The sequence below is a fragment of the Sciurus vulgaris genome (genome assembly GCF_902686455.1).
Source record: "Sciurus vulgaris genome assembly, chromosome: 3".
NCBI classification, from domain to species: domain Eukaryota; kingdom Metazoa; phylum Chordata; class Mammalia; order Rodentia; family Sciuridae; genus Sciurus; species Sciurus vulgaris.
In genome coordinates, this window is record NC_136463.1 from 89,527,838 (window position 1) to 89,542,519 (window position 14,682).

Below are 14,682 nucleotides of genomic sequence, written 5' to 3' on the forward strand. Positions count from 1 at the left end.
TATCGTTGTTGGGTTTTTGTTTGTCTGTTTTAGAAGTCATAGAAAATCCCTATTCTATATGTACCTTTCTATATGAAAGTTCAGGACTTTGAGCTTATTATTCTTTTCTTTAAGTTGTCCGACTGCATAAAAACCAACCACCTTTTTCTCCCAGTCCTTACATTCCTTAGCTCCCTAAAACTTGATTTCAACAAGTACTTTATTTTAGGAAGTACAGTTGACATTTTAATAAACTGTGTGTGTGTCTGAGAGAGATGATGCTGGGGATTGATCTCTGGGGATTGAACCCAGGGCCTTGCACCAACCTTACCCCTAAGCTACATCTCCAGAGCTGAATTTAATAAACTTTTGCCACTGGGTGCCATAAGCTGCCTGCATCAAAAACCTTTAAACTCACTGGGTTTTCTTTTTCATTATTATTTTTTTCATATTTTTATTGGTGCATTATACTTATGGATGATGGTGGGATTTGTTGCTACATATTTGTACATGCACACAATAAAACAATATAATTTGGCCAATATCTTTCCCCACTGGGTTTTCAATCCTGGCCTTAATCAGACTAGATAACCCATCCTTGATTCCACGCCCCCTGAATGAGGTCCTGTGTCTTTTGATTCTAATGTCTGCATCCCTGTGGTTACTTTAGTACTAACAACCAAAACTTACTGTTATTGGGAGACAAGGAATTTTTTTAAAGGAAAGTGGAGAGTAAGGCTCAGAGGCATGCATCTAGAAATAATTCCTTAAACCACATCACAGAACAGGTAAGTTGAAGTTGCTGCCACCTCCACCACTAAGTGCCAGACATCACAGCTTACCTTGGATGCCTTGGATCGGTCCCTCGGTACCACTGCTAGCAATGCTCCCTACAAACTTGGTCAGAGGCTTTACCTTCCACTGAGATTATATAATAGACAATTCTTCCATCCATTAAAGACAGCTAAAGTCCTAGGCAGGAAAAAAATATCTTTTTTTTTTTTTTTAATTTAAAGAGAACTGTTCCAAGACTGAACCACATGGGACTCAAATTTTTAAGATTTACAAACATAATTGTTACTTATAATTTTCATACAATTTGAATAGGTCAAGAAATGTGGTTTAGAAAAACTGCTTTAGAATAGTTTCTTCCCTGATTTTCATTTCTTACAGGTTGTCTAGAGTGGCAGCATGGTGTAGAAGATTCTGGGTTTGGAGTAATGCAAACTTTGGTTTCAATTCTGTTTTGATCTTTATCAATTGTGCCTATCAATGAATATCTTATTTAACTTTTCTAAGTCTTGGATGCTGTTTGTATCAAATGTGTATTGTAAAATCTACACATAAATTACTATGAGGATAAATGTAACTCACATAGAGATGCTGAAAAACAATGGACTTGATTGTATGGACAGAGATGTTTACTATAATTATAATTGGGCAATTATCTAACATATGGTACCCGTGACAAGTATATGGCAAGACATGGAGCAAAACAGAAGATTTAGCAATACCAACAGACACTGTGGCATTGTTGTGAAATAATCCCTGACATCCCTCTTCTTTTAATCTAACACTTGTTGCTCACAAATGGTATACTGCTAGAAAGGAATCTCTGTTCACTAGGTATGTGTGACCTTGACCATCATCTGTAAAGGCTTTTACTATTGAAATTCCACTGTTATTTTCTTCCTAGGTTTGTAACAAAACCTCTCTTGAGAAGACATAATGAAGCAGATAACTCCATCTTTATGTGAGCATCTTTATGTGTCCTTTGGCAGTTAGTAATATAATAAATTGCAATCCTAACTGTGGGAAATCACAATTGAGAAAGTATTAAGTTCTTCAAAGGTGTTGAAAATATATTATTTATATAAATAAGTGGACTTTATAATACAAATATAGAAAATTCATGTGGATACATATGAATTTACAAATTTTATTCTCTCTCCCTATATATACATATGTTTTTTGTAAAAAAAAAACTTTCTGAGAAAGCCATCTGTAATATTCATAAAGTTTAAATGATTAATGTCTTTTAGAAATCTTTAGGCAACCAGGTGGTACAATTAACCACCCCGTGGGAACTTGGCTTCCAAACCAATCTATAATGATGAGACTCTGCACGATCCATATACAGCACAGAAAGGTCTGGCCACCAGATGTCACCATTCTTCTATTTCCCTCCTGGTGCCTGAAGAGGGCTTGAGACATTTTCTTCCAAGGGATTGAGGGAAATACGTGCCTTGGGATTCCTGGGATTTCAACAAAAGGTCATTTCTTATGAAGAGGAATTGTCCTGCCCATGCAGATTTCCTTGCAGTCCTTGAGTACCACCTGGACAGTCCCTTACAGCTGAGGACCCACATGGCTGATATTTGTGGCTCATCGGATGGGGAAGTATTCCAGTTATTTCCTCCAGGTTGAAGTTAAAGGGAGGACTAACCTCAGGTGCCTAGATCCTCAAGTTCTCTATGCAAGAGAGGTCACAGGATGTGTTAAGGTCCTGGAGTCAGGAGACATCCCTAACCAGCTGTGTGGTCCTGAGAGATCACTTACAATATGAAAATGAATTGAATTGCTTCTAGAGTTTAAAATTTCCACAATCCTCTTTTCTAAGTGCTTCTGCTGCAAATAGTGAGCACCAGGGTAGGGTGATCAAGAATGAAGACACCCAGGGAGGACAGGGAAATGGAATGGAGAAATCCTGCAGAGAAAGTCAGAGAAATTTAAATATAAATACTCTTAGTGTTGCTTGAAGTAGTGTGACAGGTTAAAACACCTGGAACTTGCTGGGGTTATGAACCTTGTCATTTTCACTCCTTGGTAATTCATCAGCCCACTCTCCCTCCATTACAAATATTACTTAATAAGAATCTATAACGCTTAGCTATGTGAATGTAAGGCACTTTCTCTGGATGTTCAGATTTAATATTTCATGCCATCAGTGTTCTTTGTGGTACTTTCAGGGCATGGGATGTTTTATTTCTTTTTGAATTTACAACAGTACAATGGTCAGCTATATGTACACAGCATTCATAAAATCAGGGGCAGGAAGCAGGGCAGAGAAAAAGGAACCAAATGCATTATCTATGTGCCTACTATGTGCCAGGTATTGCTAAATACTTTACATTTATTTCATCTTCACAATAAACTCACGAAGAAGTATTTATTATGTTCATAGATAAAGCAGCTGAATCTAAATGGTTAAGCGGCTTGCACAAGGTCACAAAAACCAAGTGGCAGAAACTCTTACTGCCTCATTTAATCCATTTTACAAAGGAGGTAACTGAGCCTCAGGGCGTTTATTAAAGTTGCTTACACTACTAGCTAGTTGAGCCCATAATATCCTCCTCATTGGATTTCACCACTGAAAGACCACAGGCCCTTACAGGCTTGGTTTGCACCACTCTGGAGGATGCGTGGTCATATCAGCATTTGCACACTGCCCCTGACCTTGCTAGAATATTATTTATGGTCATGATCAGTTTAGCTCTCTCATGTCTCCCCTTGGGCTGCGGAATTGAGGCTGGAAGTCCTCCTCCACAGGGTTGAGAGTTTGCAGACAGCCCCTGAAAAGCTGGGGCGTTCCGAATTGGCTGAGCGCTCCTCCGGGGAGGGCGGGGAGTTTGCTGAACGTCCCTGGCCGGAATCCCTGCCTCTGCGAGCCGCGAGCTCAGAAGCAGAGAGAAGTTGGAGAGGTCGGGTGGGAGAGCGTTTCAAGAAATTGTGGGCAGAGCCGCTGCCCTGGTCCGCTGAACCCCATAGGATTGTCTCTACGGCTTGTCGGCCGAGTGTGGACGCGCTGTGCGCGGCCCCGCCAGGGCTAGGAGTTTGCAGATCGTCCCTGCCGCGGCCCGCTCGGCGGCGGCCCTGCGGCTCGGCGGCAGCGGCGGCGGCGGCCCCGGGCGCGATCCAGCCCAGGTAGCCGCGCCGCAGGCTCCGGGCGCCGAGACCTGGCGCCCGGCTGCGCCTCGGGCCCCGTGGGCACGGCGGCTGGCGGGTGATCTCGGCTACTGCTGCTGTTGCTGCTCCTGCCCTACAAGAGGTAAGAGCTGCTGGGTCGGACGATCGTGTCGGAGCTCGCCATCCCTGTTGGGAGATGCACACAGAGCGGACCACGGGGGGCGCGGAGAGCTGCGCACGGGTGGGCTGGAGAACCCGCACTGGGGGCGGCACATCCCCAGGCTTGCCTGCAGCCCCTCCGGGGCTGCGTGGTTTCCCCGGCCGCAGCCGCTTGCGGGTCCCGGCAGTGCAGCCGGGGGGCGCGCCTTGAGGCTCCCACCTGCCCCAGGCAGCCCATCCCAAGGGGAAGATGAAGCCCTTCAGGCCCCGGGTCAAGGAGGCTTGTAAGCTTTACAAGGAACTGTCCAGAGGAGGCTCGGGTGGCACGGGCTGGAGGCGAGCGGCCGGGAATGGCAGACTGGGCGCTCGAACCGTGGAGGAGCCCGATGGGGTCATGCTGCGGGCGTGGGCCGTGCTGGGGTCCCGTGGACTCAGGCATGCAGGGTGGGTTCGGCCATGGGCCAGTCAGGGAGAAGAATGAGGGGGACTGGCTCCGGGCTCCTGGGGAGGAGGGAAGAGGCGGGCAGGCGCTCTGGGCCAGGAGATAGGGGAGGCCCTTCGAGTCCGGGGGCCCCTCGGGGAAGACGGGTTGGACCGCGATCCGGCCAGAGCTCTGAGCTCCGCTGCTGGGTCGCAGAGGCTGCAGGAGCAAAGAGCCCACACCCGCGCACACTCCCCGAGAGCATGCTCAGTGCGGTCCTGTGAACTTCCTGCCGAGTCGCTAGCAGCCCTGGCCCCCAGCTCCAAAAGTTGGGGGCGGGGGGTGCGTGAGTGGAGAGCGCTGCGCCCGTCTGTCGCCCTTCTGTGTCCCTGGCCCCTGCCTTGCCTCTGCCGGAGGCGGGTTCTGCTCTCCTCGACCTTCCCTGCGGCTGGGCACCGGGGCGTGGATGTCATTCCCCACTGCCCGCGGCCGTATGGCCAGAGGCCTGGTAGCGTGGTAGTCTGCCAGGTGGATCCTCTCTCTTTATGCGCCCCTCGCGCGCACGGACCCGGCGCGGCAAGCAGGCTAGGTGGAAGGGGGTGTGTGAGCCTGGGGACGTTCGCGCGCGCACACTCGCTGTCACACACAAAGCCGCGCTTTCGTAGCCACCGTGTCGAAGAGGGAAGGGGTGGCGCTTGCATTGTCCAGCAGCATTAAGAACAACAGTCGAGCGCCTCTGGGCTGCACTGGATCAGGTGATGCGTATGGTTTTCTGAGATGCCCGAGTGGAGGTCTCAGGCCCGGTACTTCTGGCGCTGCCCGCCAGGCCCAGCACAGACAGGTCGCCGCCGTTTGCACCCGGCCCTGCCGGACCAGTTAGGAAAGATTGGGCATTACTGGGGCTGTGGAATTAGTGGGGAGCCAAACTGAGGTTAGTATGGTGTTCTGGTTGGATGTAGTGTATTTACACTACATCTGTAAATATTCAAAGTGTTAAAAATAAGATCTTGTTCTAATGGTCTGCAAGTGGAGAGCAAGTTAATTAAACTCAACGCTCCTCAGCTCTTTGTCAGGACCTGAGCAACTTGGTTGGTTATTACTCCTATCCCCTTCCCGATACTGGCTCTGTGTCACCCACATTTTGAGTCTTGACGCTGGATCAGAACTCTTGTCTGATCTAAGAAAATAACAAAACAGTTTTTCCTGAAGGGCAGACCATCTCAATTCATTCATCCGAATGGATTTTCACTCCTTTCTTCTTTACTATAAATTATTTTTGTTCTGATTGTCCAGGGCTGAGATGGGCATCCTTAAATTTGTTTGACAGTGTTAGGATCAGAGTAAAGCTCCCCCTTTTAGAGGACTTGATAGTTTTCTCCAGTTTTCAACTTAATGTACAACTTGTTGAGGGGGACCCCTGAAAATCGAGGTGGGAAGAAAATGACCTTTTTGCCCTTTTTAGGGACTGAACTAGGGGGAGGAAGTTGCTCTGCCAGTCTACTGTTTGCAGTGGAGCTAGGTGTCTGGGGATAGGGCTTGGGCATTTTCTTTCCTCTCCTTCCTTGTTTCAGCCTGAACTTCCTGGCTCTGGGACGCTTGTGACTGGAGTCACTAGGAGAAAGAGTCTATGGAGTTTTGCAGGGTTTGCAACCACCCAAATGGCAGTCAGTTTGTTTTAAGGTGAACTGCAATGTCAGGAGAGCTGCTAGTCTCTGCCCAGATCTATCAGGGGTATCTGTGTTTCTGTCCCAGCTGCTGCAAAGCAGCTCACTGGCCTTTTGATCTCCTAAGCAGTGTGCATTTCAAGTGCTTTGTGTTTGGAAGTGTGAACACTGTATTCATTTATATACATACACACAACCGTGTAGATTTTTATAAAGGAGCATGTGCATATGTATGTGCATATGCAGTGTTCTCTGGGAGAATCTGGAAGCTGGAATGGGCCTTAAGAGATCACAAGAATTCAGATTTTCTCCATTCCCATTCAGTTTTCTCAGTTTAAAAATAACCAACCACCCTTCTGCCTAGCTGGCCTCCAAAGGCATTGAAATGCCAGAGTCCCCCCTGTGGTCTTAGCTGTGGGGTGTGGTGGTGGGGGGGAGGCTTTGGCTCCTCCCCTGAAAAGTATAGCTGCTCAGGACTGTCCCAGATAACACTGACTTTACCCAATGTTCCACAGTTTTGGGGATCCAAGTCACTGCAGGGTCACCACAGAATAAATTTTGGCATGTAACAGGCAGTGACATGTGTACCCTGCAGAGATGCCTGGAAAATCACAGAGAATAGTCATTCGTACAATCTGGGCTGGGAAATTTGTACCCTTTTTCACTCTGGTCGTCCTGCCTGGGATTTTACCCCTTTCTAAAAGGCTTAAAGAGTATCAGGGACTAATTTTTTTTTTCCCTGTCCTCCTGTTTGTCCTATCCTCTTGACTCTAGGAGGGGTGGCGGACTGGGTGGGGTGGCATTCTGTGTTGATGCTATTATAGTAAGTCTCAGGAAAGTGGTTCCTTCAGTTTTGTCTCTGGAGGGTTGCTATGGTGACTGTCAGTTTGTAGAGGGATCCTTGTGCCAGAACAGGTGATGGATAGTTTTGACCAAAGGCAAGTATGTATGTTCCAGAATACAGGTACTTAAAAAAGGGAGGAAATAATTTTATATTGGGAAGGGGCAGAATTGCTTTGTAAGTGACAGTTGAGCATTTGGAACTTGTCAGTACAGGTTTTACTAGGCTGCCTTTAAAGTTAATAATTGCTTTTTTGAAGTACAGAGTCACTCTTAATAGTCAGAATGTGGCTATACTTTGAAATTTCTTTTTGAAATTGAGTAAAGATTTTCTCAGCCCTTAAAGTTTTATAAAATTTCTCAACTAAGCTATTGTCCTATATGCACTTTACATCCAGCGTCCATATCACTAACCCAAACACATTTGTGACCAAGATGCTGGCTGCAGGTGCATTCAGTATTTATTCAGCCTTTACCATGCGTCATGCATTCTGTCGCTCAGTATGAAGATGTCCTTTCTTTGAATTACTTTCTCACTTTTAATTTATCTGACCTTCTCTTTCAGTGTGTTAATGCAAACTAATAGCTAATAGCTCTTGGAAAGCCGCCAAGGTGAGTCCCAGGAGACTTTAGTACTGTGACCATACTCTCAGCTGTAAGAGTGGGGAGTTAAACTGAGTTTGCCCATTTAGGCTGTTTTATTTTTTCCATTGCCAGAATTAAATGCACCCTTCTTTGATTTTGTCAGTTCTGTATGTTGTATCCATGCATAGGAAGGGTTGAAGAAATCTGCTCTCTTGTCTACACACACAGCCTTCTGGAATGAGAGCAGGGTTTTCCTCTTGGGGCTCCTTGTCTAGTCTCAAAAGTGTAGAGAGGCAAGGGGTATAAGCTATTGTGTCAGGTTTGGAGGGAGCAGTTTTCCTTGTAAATTGGCACTGGCTCTTTGTCACCTCCACTGTCAGACCTGTGTTAATGCCAGCTGGACCTTGGTCCTGCTGAGGATGGCTAAGGAACACTTCTCACCCCATTGTCCATGAGCTCAGGGGTGAGGTGTACCCCAAATACTTTGTTACTATTAAGAGTTTTGTATTGCTGTTTGCAATAGGCTTAAGAAGTCAGCCTTGCAGTGTTATCCCTAGAATAACAACAGCTCACTTTTTTGTTTCCTCTGTGGTTGTGGCTGGCCCTGCAGGGGTATGTACCTGCCTATCGTTTTGAACTCCTTAGAGTTGTAGTTCTGCACATGAACTTCCTATAGGTTCTGTCATGCTGGTATAAAATGCTTTTTATAAGCATCCCACATAAGAAAAGTTTTCTACTCTGACAGTTCTGGTTCTTTTCTACATCTCTATCTCTGCCGTGAAAGTATGTTGTATTGGTGATTGACACAGAGATTATATGTCTTAGTAGAAAAATGTCAAGAACAGGTGGTCAAGAAAATAAGAATGATGGTGATGAAAAAGGTTCGTCTTCCATACTTGACATTATTCTATATGCTTCCTTTATATTAGTTCATTTAATCCTCACTACAACCCTGAGGCAGAGACTTTTGTTGCTCCCAGTTTTTATACATAGGGAGACTGTAACATTGCAAGGTCATGAAATCTGGCCAAAGCCTTGAACAGCTTTGGGAGGCAGAGTGAGGATTTGAACCCAAAGCCCATGCTTGCTCGGCCATGTCTAGTTACTAAGGCTGTCAAGGATGTCCTGAACTCATCAGGGCCTCCTTTACAACCCGAACCAAGAAGTCTTAAGACATTTGGAGGTTGGAAGGGATAGCAGTAAGGTCCTTCTGGATCCCCTTTCTGTCCAGCTGAGGACACAGAGTTGCAGAGAGTTTGAAAGATTTGCTCACCAGCCGGCAGAAGTGGCAAATGTGAGCCTTAGCCCTGACCCTGAGTCCCATGGGAACAATTGATAACAATGTGTGCCTGCTTTGTTTATCGAGATGTTCCAGGAAGAGAATGTGCTGGACTTTGGGTCTTCCTAGAGTCCCAGGTGGGCTCCCATCCAGCTTCATTTTGGAATATGGTGGGGGAGTAGATGGGAGTAGCAGAATTCCTTCCCCATCCTGGGCTGGGACTATGTAAGTGAATTTTGTCCCTCTGGGTGATGTGTACTCTTCTTCCTGTCCCTATTAAATTTGACATCTTTTTTATTTTTTTTTTCCTGGGGATTGAGCCCAGGGCCTCCCACATACTAGGCATGTGGCCCTCTACCACTGAGCTACATCCCCAAAACCCCTTTCCACATGCACACCCTTAAATTTTATTTTGAGACAGGATCTTGCTAAGTTGCTCAGGCTGACCTTGTGTTTGCAATCCTCCTGCCTCAGCCCCCAACACAGCTGGGATTGCTAGGGTTACAGGCGTGCTCCACCCTGGCAGTCTGACATTTTAAGGATACTGTCTGGGCTGAATTTTATGTTTCACTCTTATTAATTAAGTCTCTCCATGTATCTTTGGGCTCCTAGATCCTCTAGGCGTTGATTTTCACCCTGTAGGAGCACAGGGTGATGGGGCAGTGGTGTCAAAACTGTTCCTTAACTGACTAGTAAATGTTGCCTGTGAAGGCATCCCAACAGTGTGGGGAACCCTAGAAAGAGAGCAGAGGCCCTGAGAGATGTTCCCCGACACCTGAGGTTACCCACTTGGTGGAGTTTTGCTGCTGGGCATAACAGTGGGCTCCACTTCCTTTCCTTCTAGTCCCTTCTTGTGCTCAGGATTGCATCAGGCATCAGTGCTTTCACCTGCTCCTGACTTCAAAATGTTTCTGCTCAGTAAGTAGAACTTAGCTGCTTAAGGGGTTGGATTCCCTTGAGCAGCTTTGTGGTTAGGGCCTACTCCAAAGAGTTAAGTTCAGTTATGAAGACAAATGCAAATACATTGAATCAGCCTGTGTGACCACTTTGAGCCTCAGGTTGGAAAGTAAGGGGGTTGAATGAACTCCAAATATCTGTTCAGTCCTGATGTTGTCTGATCCCTATACATGTGGCAAAAGAGGTATAGAATAAAAAAATTCCCATATTGAATAACAATAAAAAAAGATTGAGAGAACATTCAAGTTGGTTTTACCCTTGAGTAAACTCCCTTGAGCAGACAGTGAAATTTTTACCATAGAACCAACCCTTTATTATCACTATCTTTTGGGATGTTTACCTTTATATGTTTAGATATGAAAAGTCTTGGTCCTGACTCTCAGCTTAGAAATAACCCGTCTTTCTCTAGTGAAGCTGTTCCCCTCCCCGCCCCACTTAGGAAATTGAAGGCCAAAGACCAGAAGATGACCAGGCTCACAAAATTCTGTGGTCTGTGCCACAGCATCCTGGGAAATGTGATTCGGTGTTAACACTGCCACGAGCCAGGCCAAATCCTGTTTACATGACTTCTGTGCTTCCCTGTGAAGCAACTACATTTAAAGGGTAAGGGTTTTATGTCAATCTCCTTGCAGATGCTTTTTTTTTTTTTTTTTTTTTTTTTTTTTTTTTTTTTTAAGCCATCTGTTATTTTCAACTCTGATTTTTTTTTTTTTTTTTAATTTACTAGCATTCATACAGATGAGGAGTTTCCTAAATGGATTCTGTTACGCATCTTGTTTAGGGAAGCATTCTCTGGTGCCCATTAATCTCGTCTATTTTCCTTTGGCACCTTTCTTAGTTTTTCTGTTTGATATCTTTCTGTCATTCCCTCTCCTATGTTTTTTTTTTTTTCTTTAGGTACTGGGGATTGAACCCAGGGGCACTTTACCACAGATCTACATCACCTGTTTTTTGTTTTTTGCTTTTAAATTTTGAGTCAGGGTCTGACTACATTGTTGAGGCTGGCCTTGAACTTGTGATCCTCCTGTGTCAGCCTCCCAGGTCACTGGAATTACAGGCTATGCCAACACACCCAACTCCCTCTACTGTAATTTTTAGAGCTAGCAGGGGTAGAGGCAGCAAAATGTGTGTGGGAGGTGGTATAGGGGAAGGGGAGCTTTCCTCCATCCCCTGTCCCAGTGATGTACATCATGAGGTCTCTGCAGTCCTGTGAAAACCCTTTTGCAAGCACAGCATCAAGCTCCTCTATCTGGATTGTTTTCCCCCTTTAATGCAATTCTAGTCTCCCCTAAGAATGATACATCCTCCCCTCTTTTCTTTGATTTTTAACTATTATGCTTGCCAGGTTTAAAGGTGACATTCATTGTTAAGTGGGCAGTCTACACTGCACATTATTTATTTTGTATGTGCAAATATCATTCTCTTGGGTAAATGTGGTCACCTCTCTTCTCAGGCCTTAATTGTAATTCAAATGTTCAAGAACTCCCACAAGAGCAAATTTCCCCCTCTAGGCTTGTTAAAAAAAAAATACATCTGGCCCTAAGAAATCCACAGAAAGGAGTTTGGAACTCTAGTAGGCACAGATTGGGAGCTCATTGCCTGGCACAGGGCCTGGCATGCTGGAGTCACGAGACAAGCCTGCTGGTATGGCTGGTGAGTGAACCCGGACTCTGGCAGGTGAGGCCTCTGAGCTGGCCTGCCATCTCCCCGTGGGCTGGCTCTGTGTTCCCAGACTGGCTTCTCATACGACAGATGATGTATCACTCAGCTTCTCCTGCACTGGGGATGAGGGGGGTTCTACTAGTGTTCCTTCCTAGCTAGGCTCAGCAGACTCTAGCTTCTTTAATCTAGCCTTACAGATATTCTTGGGCAAGTTCCTAATTTTGAGGTCCTGTGTGATCTTTGTGCCTTTATAAAGTTCAGTTTTTCAAGTCATTTGTGGACTTTTTGTAGATATTTTTCCTTCACAGTGTGTGTAATATACATGGGCTCAAGAAGATCAACAAATTGAAACTCTGTATGTGTGTATGTTCATACATAACCAGGGTTTTACCTTATTGTCATCTACAAAAAAATGGTGAGAGCAGTAAGTATTGTAGTTCGGGTCTGGAGTAGCATCATATCAATGAAGTCCCCAGAGTTTCTGTGGAGGACTTCTTTAATAAGACCTTTCCACTAGTGAAAAGTAGGGGTGCTTAGAGATACTGAGGATGATGCTTTTTATTGTTCTTTTCTATAAAGTGTACTCAAAATTTTTCCATGATTTGTGTTGCTATTTCTATCATATTGCCTTTTCTCTAACTGCCCCTATAACCAGAATCAGATACAGCTTTCCATTTTTAATGCCATGTCTGGTTAATAATCTCCCAGTTCCAGAAATTATTCTGCTCAGTTCTGTGGCTTCAGAGGGATTTTTCTTTTTCTTTTTGGTACCAGGGATTGAACATAGGGGCACTTTACCACTGAGCCATATCCCCAGCCCTTTTATTTGTATTTTATTTAGAGATAGAGTCTCACTGAGTTGCTTAGGTCCTCACTAAGTTGCTGAGGCTGGCCTGGAACTTGTGATCCTTCTGCCTCAGCCTCTCCTGCCTCTGGAATCACAGGCGTGCACCACTGTACCCAGCTAAGGGGAACTTCACTGCTTCCTTATTGTTAGATTAAGACATCCTTCTATTGCTGCTGTAACAACAACAAACCCAGTGGCTTAAAGCAATACCCACTCACTTTTAATTCTGTAGGTGAGAGATCTAATAGGAGTCTCACCAGCTAGCATCAAGATGTGTTGGCTCTATGGGCAAATCCATTTCCTGCCTTTTCCAACTCCTAGGGGTTGCCTGAATTCCCAGGTTTGTGTCCCCTTCTTCAGCAGCACCAATGCTGAGGTAAGACCTGTACTCTACTCCCAGGCTGGTTCTATGAAGAAAGCTGGGAAGGGTTCTTTGCTTTTATGGATCCAAGTGATTAGATTAGACCAATTGGGATAATCCACGGTAATCACCCCATCTGAAGGTCCTTAATTTAATCACATCTGTCCTGTAAGGCAATATGACCATAGGTTCCAGGGATTCTGTTATGAATATCTTCAGGGACCATTTTTCTACTTACCACAGTCCTCAAAATTCTTTGAAAGGAAATGGTTCTTTACCCTCTATGAAAACTAGCTATTCTTTTTTTTTTTTTTTTTTTTTTTATGAAGGAGTTTAACTGTTACAGGAAATTTACCATTTCCTTGTTCCTGTCTTTTTGAACATAGTCACATCAACAGTTTGCAAAGCATACTAGTATCTAAATAAGTTTTGAGTTCTGCTAAGGCCAGACAGTGAGCCAAGTACGCCTACATGTTCCATATTATGTAATTGTCCCCGACCCTGTTATTACAATGAGGAAACTGATGTGTGTAGCAAACTTGTTCAGGGTCACATAACCAGAAGTAGCAAAGCCAGGGTATAAAACCTGCTTTTCAAAATCCTTCTTTCTTTTCATTCTGCTTTTCTGCCTTACAAGTGATTACAGACAGTGAAAATGAGCAATGGTAATGGAAAAACTTGAAATGATGTTAAATCTCTCTGCTTCTGCCAAGGTGATAATAAACAATAAATATTGTGGGTGGTAGATTGATTGCACTAATGGTTCCAATTAAAGGCTTGCCTATGGCCACACTCATTGCCCAGTAGCTTTGCAGTTCTTCCTCCTTCCTGTTCCTCACCATGGGATTGGTTATGTGACCAGTAGAATGTTAGTAAATGCTGTGTATTAACAGTTCTAAGAGTTCCTGTGTGTTTTCAATTGCCTCTGTCAATTCTGGGTTTGTTTTCAGATCTCTGCCCCCACCATGAGAATATGCCCAGACTAGCCCAGAGGGGTAAGCCAGGATCTGCAGGCTGATTCCATCATAGACCATCCAGCCTCCTCCTGACCCATCAGCTGCTCACAGTCTCCTGAGCATGTCTGGCCTAGATCAGCTCAGCCTGGCCTAGGTCAGTAGAACCACCAGTCTGACCTGTACCTTTGCAAACACATAGTACATGATTGTTTTAAGCCACTGAGTTATGGAGAAATTTGCAGTAGTTGATACACAGCTCATATTAGATATTTGAATAACTTAAGAAGTAATTTTAATGTCCTTTGGAAGATCATTTTGTATTGTAACTAATTAATATTCTTTTAAGATTGTACTTTTAGCTTTAGGAATAGCTCATGATATCTGCCCTTTCCCCCTTTTTAGCACATTGAAGTTCATTAAATTCTCACTAGTTTCACTCAGAAGCAGACTTATTCTCTGTTCTCAAACAACTAAATTTTATTTATATATTTATTTTTTTACTCCATCTGCTTTTTTTTTTTTTTTTTTTTTAATATGGTGCTGAGGATCAAACCCAGTGCCTCACATATGTTGGGTGAGCAATCTACCACTGAGCCACAACCCCAGCCCCAATGATTTTTTTTTTTTAACTCTTCTATTATGGTAGCTTTTGACTTGAATCTACAGTAACAAATTATATTGACTCAGAATTCACGTATGTAACAAGTAAAGTTTTATGAAACAATACTTACCTTTATTACTATGATGTCTCCCAATATTTTCTATTCTCTTTTTATTGGCTTAAAAAATGCAGATGAGGGATCAGCAGACTATATGACCAGTTGCCCCTGTTGTAAATAAAGTTTTATTGGAATGCGGCCCTCCCACTTGTTCTTGTATTACTTATGACTGCTTTCACATTACATTTGCAGAGATGAGTCATGGTGACCAAGAAGTGCCTGATTTATTCTCTGACCCTTAAAGGAAAACTTTTCAGACTCTTATACTGGGATGATTTTATGTGACTCTCCATTTGGAAGTGACCCTGAGTAGTTCTGCGGAAAACTAACCCTTCTCCCATGCCAAA

The 14,682-nt window shown here is 44.4% G+C and overlaps 1 protein-coding gene across 7 annotated transcripts in view; it reads left to right on the forward strand.

Annotated features, from left to right (window-relative positions):
• The first annotated feature begins 3,625 nt into the window (after nucleotides 1-3,625).
• The window catches only part of MGAT5 (alpha-1,6-mannosylglycoprotein 6-beta-N-acetylglucosaminyltransferase), a 328,573-nt gene continuing 317,516 nt past the window's right edge, over nucleotides 3,626-14,682 (forward strand). For 6 of the 7 annotated variants that reach the window (XM_079135630.1, XM_079135632.1, XM_079135627.1 and 3 more), the window contains exon 1: nucleotides 3,626-4,027. The gene's annotated coding sequence lies outside the window, so the exon portion shown is untranslated. Of the gene's footprint in view, nucleotides 4,028-13,486; nucleotides 13,771-14,682 lie in introns of those variants that run through there. The other variant, XM_079135631.1, reaches the window with a different exon arrangement.